Source organism: Macrobrachium rosenbergii, chromosome 6 (assembly GCF_040412425.1).
Source record: "Macrobrachium rosenbergii isolate ZJJX-2024 chromosome 6, ASM4041242v1, whole genome shotgun sequence".
Lineage (NCBI taxonomy): Eukaryota > Metazoa > Arthropoda > Malacostraca > Decapoda > Palaemonidae > Macrobrachium > Macrobrachium rosenbergii.
The window spans coordinates 47,972,165-47,981,511 of NC_089746.1; the positions used below are offsets into that span (position 1 = coordinate 47,972,165).

A 9,347-nucleotide genomic window follows, 5' to 3' on the forward strand; every position below is an offset into this window, starting at 1 on the left:
TATATCAGAAGGGGCAAGGGTTCTTTGCCTACATAAACATTCAAATGCGTTTTTGGAAAAACAGTTTACTATTTATCACAATGAGCCAACGATTTCGGAAACGGTGAATGTCAGTCACTCACGTGCTACCCCTGCGCATGTGCCGTACCTTTACCCGCGAGTGGACAGATCACGGGGACATGAAATGAAACTCATATTGTGGACGATTTCCCATACAATTTTTATCTCGAAAAAAAAAATCTACGAGCAAAAAATTACTAAATATCAACTTACCCCAACCCTTGCTCCCTCCCCCCGCTTAGGATCAGTCGACAGTCAGTTACTGTCAGTGTCTTCCGGGTTTTCATTCCGAACGCCGTAGAGTGTGTGTTACCCAAGTGTGTCGCCAACCGGCGGTGTTCCTGCTTGATTGTGCTTGTATCATTGATGTGTAACATGTCTAAGATATTATATAGTCCGTCTAACTGAATGTCGTAACGTGGGGTCGAAAACAAGTGAAATTTTGAAGCAAAATGGCATAGGTGAAGAACTGTTACACAGCTCGTTGCCAAGTTCATGGCGTCCAGCTGGGGTGGGGAGTCCACCCTGCCCTTGGTCATGGAGCCCCCGTAAGCTTTCTCCTTGCACTCGCATGCTTAGGGAGCTGCATATAGACGACCAGCTTGGCTAGTGCAAGGAAATTAAAACCATAATATTCAACTGCTTGGCCACGTATCCACACGTACCATCCAGATACCCCAAAACAGAGGAAGGATGGGGGAGGCTACATTTCACGGGTGTGGGGAGAGGGGAAGATGGGGTGGAGGGTGCCTCATAGTGATAAACTGGGACCTAAATATCGTTTCATTCACTGTCAAGCTCTCTCATTATGTTATGATGATTTTTTTTTTCGTATGGTGGCGTAGGGGATTTAGTGTTTGTTTCTAAATCTTTCCAAGAGCAAGCACTTCAACAGAAATTTTACCTCCGAGGTGCCACGCCGCCAATTACGTCACTGTTCGCTCACTCTATTACGTCACTGATTGGCTAATCGATTTCCAAATTGACTATACTACGTCTAGGCCAGGCAATTCCCTGATTTGTCCCCAGTAGGAAACCTTTGGGCAGCCATCAAGTCTTGTTGAAGGGCAGAGGACACGACAATCCTCGACAAACTTTTTCAGACCGCCATACACTCGATCTGTGACAGCTTTGAACCATTCCTACTGCAGAAATTGGTGAATTCTATTCCCGATAGGCTTAAGGAGGTGCTGTAACGAAAGGGAGGGCCTGCGAAAAATTACTAGATGCATGGGTGAGTGTTACAAATAACTTTTGTTTTCGAAAAACTATAGAACAGCTCCGCACGGACTGTTACCGTGGAAATTGATTTTTCCTATACTTTTAGTGTTTCTGACGAAGGAGGTGGTGGTGTTTATTGTCGGTCAATTATTATTAATCACATATCTCTATCCAACATGGTTGGGGGTCCCTATGGGAACGCCGGGTTTTGGGTGGGGAGATCGTTGGGAGAAAGACCTACTGTTAGTGTTATGGAATGGTTACGCGCATGCGCAAGTCATTAGGGAGCCATATGTTCAAGAAGGGATTGGCCAAGGAAACATTTTATAAAAGGAACCATACTAACCTAGCGCACCCTAACCTAACCTAACCTAACGTAGTAGGCTGCATTACTTAACGGGGCTCCCCCTCCCGGAAACTCCACTTTTTACCAAAAATTCCCCAATAAGACTACGCATGCGGGATAGCATTCCAGGATGGCCAGCATACAATAACATATCAGATCTGAGGTTAATTTCATGTTAATTACAGTCGACCACCGAAAAATAAGGGTAAATTCTTGATAAGCAACCAAAATACCACATAAAAAGTCTATTTCCAAGGTAGTACACCTTGCAAAGCTGTTCTATAGTTTTACCCCCTTTTTGTTATACTTTCGCTTGCCATTGTTTCTTTGTTAGACCAACTCTCCTGAAAAAATTATCGTATTTGAATGTGGCCACAATTTACCTATATATATATATATATATATATATATATATATATATATACATATATATATATATATATATATATATATATATATATATATATATATATATATGTATGTATATTTATATTAGCAGATGCATGGGTGAGTGTTGCAAATAACTTTTTTATTGTTACCTATTCTTGTCATTGTTTCTTTGTTAGACGAACTCAACTGAAAAAGTGATTTGTATTTAAATGTGGCCACAATTTATGAATGTATTTAAATGAATGTATATATATATTTAATATATATATATATATATATATATATATATATATATATATATATATATATATATATATATATATATATATATTCGTCACATATATATTGTCATTAGTATGGGTGTTTGTGATAACGTATCTTACCACTAATTTAATCGCTCATTCATCGAACGTACTTTGAGAATTTAACAAGATTATGGCCTACCAGCGGTGAAATATATAATATATAATATATATATATATATATATATATATATATACAATTTACCTGTATATATATATATATATATATATATATATATATATATATATATATATATACACATACATACATACACAATTTACCTGTATATATATATATATATATATATATATATATTTATATATATATATATATACATATATATATATATAATTTATATATATATATATATATAATATATATAATTTATATATATATATATATATATATATATATATATATATATATATATATAATGTATATATATAATTATTGTTAGTATGGGTGTTTGTAATAACATATCTTACCTCTAACTTAATCGCTCATCCATCGAACGTAATTTACGAATATAACGACAAGATTATCATGTACCAGTGGTGAAATAAATATCTGATGATTTTCATCTTAAATTTCGTATTTTTCACCGTAGCAGAAAAGTAGTTACGAAATCCTGTGCTGTTTCGATGCAGATAGCCGTTTCTCTTTTTAAGACAAATTATATATTTTCATTTATGGTTATTTATGAATAATAAAATTCCTGTAATGAACAGTTATTCTTTCAACGTGATCTCTGTTTATAAATGAAAATAAATAGTTACCATGATCGCTGGTTATCAGTCAAAGGCCTTGAAGACGTGGTTTTGTTTCCTGTCCAGTAGGATTGATAGTAGTGGTCTCTTTAGGATGACTTTTCAAGTCAGAAATTGCATTGAATGCTCTTGAGGGCGATAATGGATTTTGGTTCAAACTAAGTATAATTAATGATTTCTGTTGCTAATCAAGATTGTTTACAAATTTCAGTGTATTGCAATTTTTCACAGGTATCTAGTATGGTTAGTGGTCTGTGACACCCCAAACTGTCCGATTGTTGTAGATAAAACAAGATATTCTCTTAACGTAATCTGATGTCTATATTTTGGTGTATTCTCGAATACCTTCCATTATTATAAAGGGAAAATTTTAAGGGTCTAGGCTTTCAACTTTGGTATATCTTAATTTTATGATATGGGATTCGTAGGATAACTTAACTGACATTATGATTGGAATTTAATGTGGCCACAATTTACGTATACATACATATATATATATATATATATATATATATATATATATATATATATATATATATATATATATATATTGGTATATATAGCCTATATATATACTGGTAGTATATATACACACACATATATATATGTATATATATATATATATATATATATATATATATATATATATATATATATATATTATATATATATATATATGTATATAACATATATATATATATATATATATATATATATATATATATATATATATATATATATATATATATATATATATATCTATATTGGTATCAACCGAGGCAAACAGGACCAAGGGCAGAGGAAGACGTCCATAATAACGGCATAACTTTATTTGTGCTTACGTTTCAAGACATCTGTCTCATTATCAAAGCTAATAAGTAAAATATAAATATAAAATCAGACTCATACTTAAAATTACAATCAAAATATAAAAAGTTATACAAAAGAAAGACAAAATTAAGAAGACATTTTACCGTTTGTAAGGTATTAGAGTGACATAAAGAAAGAAAACAGGAGAGAAAACGTCAGGTACAGAGTTGTTGAGGTAGTTTACCAGTTGTTCAATCTTTACCAGTAGTTTAATAAAGAGATTCAAAGATAGGAAGCGAAGAACTATTTTTGGAAAGTATTTTAAAATTTCTATAATCAATTTCTGTTTTAATCTTTTGCTATAAAAATTCAATATAGCCATTGCTGTTTTAATTTAAATTAAACTTTTGGTTACCGTCTTCAGAGCTTTTAATATAACTTCCAGCTGGTTTGGTTTTAATAATGAAATAACTTTTTTATACAAATACTTTCGAGACAATTGCCCTTCCAGACTTTTTATTTAAATAAATTTTGAATGATAAATATATACCTAAATTACAAATATTTACAGTTCCTAAGATGACATTTTCGCCAGTCTCCTATGATCCACGATAAGTCGTCTTTTACAACACTTTGAATAAGTTTCAACAGTATGCACCTGCCATTAATTGTAAATTGATTCCGGTCAATCCTCTTAATATCAAATCATTATTCCAGTACAAAACAAAATTAGCCCTCTTTGACATCAAGCATCGTCTATTTATTTGCTTGCCCCCGATGTAGTCAGGGGAAATACGGGCGCCTCACGCCGCCTACTGAAAGTAGAATTGATTGTCATCAGTTATAGAACTGAGTCAAATTTTAATCCAGAGTTCTTTATTCGAGAACACGCCAAAAGACAAACAGAAATTGATTATAGAAATTTTAAAATTGTTTCCAAAGTCCCCAGTTCTTGTTTCCTATCTTTGAATCAAGAATTTTTTTATTAAACTACTGGTTCAAGATTGAACAACCAAACTACCTCAACAACTCTGTACCTGACGTGAGTTTACCCTGGCCTGGAATTTTTCTTTATGTCATTTACTTTTATACCTTTTGTCTTCTTAATTTTGTCTTTTTTTGTATAACTTTTTTTATATTTTGATTGTAATTTTAGTATGAGTCTGATTTTATATTTATATTTTACTTATTCCAGCTTTGATAATGAAAGATGTCTTGAAACGTAAGCACAAATAAAGTTTGCCGTTATTATGGACGTTTCCTCTGCCCAGTAATATATATTGGTTAGTGGTATGTGACGTCCCAACCTTGGCTATATTCGAGACAAAATAAAGATATTCTCTTAACATAATCTGATGTCCATATTCTGGTGTATTCTCGAAAATCTCCATCTCAGAGTTAACGATAAGTCATTTACGAGGGATTTAAAATAAAACAGAGAGAAAAATTTACGGGTCTAGGATACCAGCTTTGTTATTTTAATATTGTGATATGGGATTCGTAGGAAAAAATATTTTTCTCATAATATTAACCGATGCTGCAAAAAATTCGAGAGAATATCCGGCTCATAATTTATTTATATTTTAGTTTTCTGTGAAAGAGAGCTATTGTGCCGGCTTTGTCTGTCCGTCCGCGCTTTTTCGTGTCCGCCCGCAGATCTTAAGAATTACTGAGGCTAGAGAGCTGGAAATTTATTTATTAATGTTAAACTTAGCCATGATCGCGCGTCTATCAACGCTGTGAAAGTTTCATGGGCCACGGCTCATACGGCATTATACGCTGTACAGAAAACTCAACTTTACTCGTTTATTTTTATCTCTACTTCTTCGAAACTTCTGAAAGTAGGATTTTCATCTGAATGTGATCAGTTTCGGAGTTTTTTTTTTTTTTTTTTGTCTCAAACAAACACGTCAACGTCATTGTTTGTTTTGTGTGTAAGTGTGTTGTAACACTTACAACCAATATTTCAGAAAAATTGATATGTTCGCCTCGCCATTTTAACGGATTTAAGTTCTTTGTTTTTCTTAAAGACTTAATACTGATCGCATTATATCTTTTAAAGTTCAAAATAATTGTATATGTGATTTTATGATCATATAAGTTGAGTTGTTTATTGATGAAGACGAGGCATCGCTCTCTCAAAAAGATAAGTTCGTTAATAAGAATGGTTTCATCTCACGTAGAATGTTCCATTTTCCTTTTTACCTCATTTTAGAATTGTACCATTTTATCTCCCAAGGGAAGGAAAATCTTCACCCTCATGAAGGCAAATTCGTTAGTGAGATATGGGTAAGCGAGCTACCTAATGAGGTAAACCGTGAAAATTAAGAAAAGCGACGCCGGTCAGTGGCAATACCCACTGAATAGCCAATCGATTTCAAGCACAGCGGGGGTCATATTCGTGCCCAGCATGGGGCCGGGCGCGTTCACCGAGCATGCCCCGAAGGGTATTTATCCCTTGGGGTTATGTCTCGAATTAAATGAACTTGAGAACTAATGGACACCCACCCGCGACCTCAGTGTTTTCGTTAGATTTTGGTGGCCTTGTGCCAGGTGGACAGCCTATTCCTATGACCATAGTTATTGCGACGACAGTTATCGTAAACTAACAAGGTGTATATATGGATATATATATATATATTAAATATATATATAATATATATATATATATATATAATATATAATATATATATATATATATATATATATATATATATATATATATATATATATATATATATATATATATATATATATATATATATATATATATGTGTGTGTGTATATATATATATATATATATATATATATATATATATATATATATATATATATATATATATATATATATATATAGTGTGTGTGTGTGTATAAACACATTGTTAAAGAAGTATCACCACCAGAATGATACCTGGCTGTAGGTTACAAAGGCAACACAAGGAACATTTTATTTATTGTTTACGAAAACTGTCGTCGCAATAACTATGGTCATAGGAAAAGGCTGTCCACCTGGCACAAGGCTACCACAGTCTAACGGAAACATTAAGGTCTCGGGTGGGTGTCCCATTAGTTCTCAAGTTCATTTAAATAACTGATTTAATTAACTGATTGAAAAGTAGTGATAACATCAAGATTTATCAATAAACTGATTGAAAAGTAATGATAATAACAAGATATGTATGTATGTACATATGTTGAAAATTATTTATATATATATATATATATATATATATATATATATATATATATATATATATATATATATATATATATATATATATATATATATATATATCTTATTATCTTGTTATCGTTACTTTTCAATCAGTTAATTGTATGTTTCCTTTAGTAAATCTTGTTATTTCCATTATCATTAAATCAGTTAATTGTGTAAGCCATTAATAAATCTTATTGTCACTACTTTTCAGTCATTTAATTGTATAAACCATTAGTAAATCTTGTTATTTCCATTCTCATTAAATCAGTTAATTGTATAAGCCATTAGTAAATCTTGTTATTTCCATTATCATTAAGTCAGTTAATTGTATAAGCCATCAGCAAACCGTAAATCGAAAATGTATCTCCCAACTGTGCCTCGACCCTTCCATTTTCATTTTCTAGCCAAGTCCAGCAGCTGGCCCATCCGGGCATCCGACCGAATTACTTTGGGAGCAAATCCACTCATTAGGTGCTAATAAAGCAGACGGACTTTTGGTGATTGACAGAGGGGTCAATGAAACGCTTTTATACACTGACGTATCACTGGCCACAGTGATGATCTCTCAGTGGAAAGATTTATCAGAGAGAGAGAGAGAGAGAGAGAGAGAGAGAGAGAGAGAGAGAGAGAGAGAGAGAGAGAGAGAGAGAGAGAGCTATTTCAATTATGCTCTGGGTCATTATATGTAGAAGCGTATTAATTAGGATAATGGCTGATGAAAGCCGACGCTGTTTGGGAATTAGGGGCTATAGGGGGTGGGGAAGCCGGGGTAAGGGGTGCGGGGATTTGGGTAGGATTTGAGATTTTTAACAGTTCATTTCTCTCGAATTAGTTGGTATACGGGTTCGGTAACCGTGGTTCATCCATTCCCTAAATTAGCACGTTATTGGGGAAGCTGAAAGCATGTTCAACGCTTGGTAAAAAAAAAAAAAAAAAGGGAGGGCCAGTAACTGATGGTCCGGCTCATTTCCAAATGGAAATCAGATCGAGGGTTTAAAATGCTTGTCATTCCATGGGATGGGAAGTGGAAATGGTCTAATCTCCATACGAAAAATAAACTGTCTGCATTAAACAAAAAAACAAAAAATCTACATTAAACTAAGTAGACTAAGTGAAAGAATTATTATGATGTCAAAAGCAACGGAGGTCTTTACTCTCTTTGATGTTTTGCCCCAAGCAGCGAAATAGGGGAGATCCCTAGAAGGCCCCCAACAACCTCCCTAAAAATAATTAATGGGGCTAACGCTTAAATATTCCATTAAAACTGTCGGTATCAGTTGAGCCTTTATAAGGTGTAGCACTTTAAGAACAATCAGGGTTAGCATACCGTGTCTCCTAACTCCTAAGTAACAACAGCTATCAAGGCCTATTGGCAAAGCTTTACTGCAGCAGAAAAATAGACAAGTTCAACACTATGAAAGCAGGCATAACAAAAACAGCAGCGACAGGGGCGATAATATTTTCTCCGTATTTCTTTACACCACCAGACAAGAAAGCACCTGGGAAGAAAGTCAAGCCCTCTGACCTGCCTTCAGTAAAGACTGAGGATTTAATTGTAAACGTAGCCTTAAGTCGTCCATGGTAGTCAGTAAAAATACAGCACTGTCTAAGGATAAAGGAAGAAGTTGTGTATGATGTGACTTGTTCAAAAGGTAATTGCAAGTTTCAGTACAGCATTCATGCACTGGTCTTGCTACACAAATTTCTTTGGCGTTGCCTCCAGTTTTTCATAAACATGGACTGTTTTTCACCGTTATGTCGACATGCATAACAAATAACCCATAGTAGGTCATTGCGATTTTCTTTAATATTTTAATTTTTGCTTTTTTCAGTTTTGTACATTTTGAAAATGATACAAGTAGGTTCAGGCTTCAGTATTAGCACACTGCATTGTCTTAATATAAGGATCTCTCTCTCTCTCTCTCTCTCTCTCTCTCTCTCTCTATATATATATATATATATATATATATATATATATATATATATATATATATATATATATATATATATATTTATGACTATCAGGATAGGTCTCTCAGGTAAAAGAAGTTGGAACGTTAACACTGGGCCATACAAGTCTATATATATATATATATATATATATATATATATATTATCTGTTCCACACGTGATTGTGTGTTATGATATATATATATATATATATACTGCATTATTAGTAATACTCAAAATATTGCTACATTTGTCTTTTGCCTCATTCGTTACAATTTGTATA

The 9,347-nt window shown here is 33.1% G+C and overlaps 1 protein-coding gene across 1 annotated transcript in view; it reads left to right on the forward strand.

Annotated features, from left to right (window-relative positions):
* The first annotated feature begins 351 nt into the window (after positions 1-351).
* LOC136839528 (uncharacterized) overlaps positions 352-9,347 on the forward strand; it is a 320,867-nt gene continuing 311,871 nt past the window's right edge. Inside the window, exon 1 of the mRNA XM_067105742.1 lies at positions 352-1,294. The gene's annotated coding sequence lies outside the window, so the exon portion shown is untranslated. The remainder of the gene's footprint in view (positions 1,295-9,347) is intronic.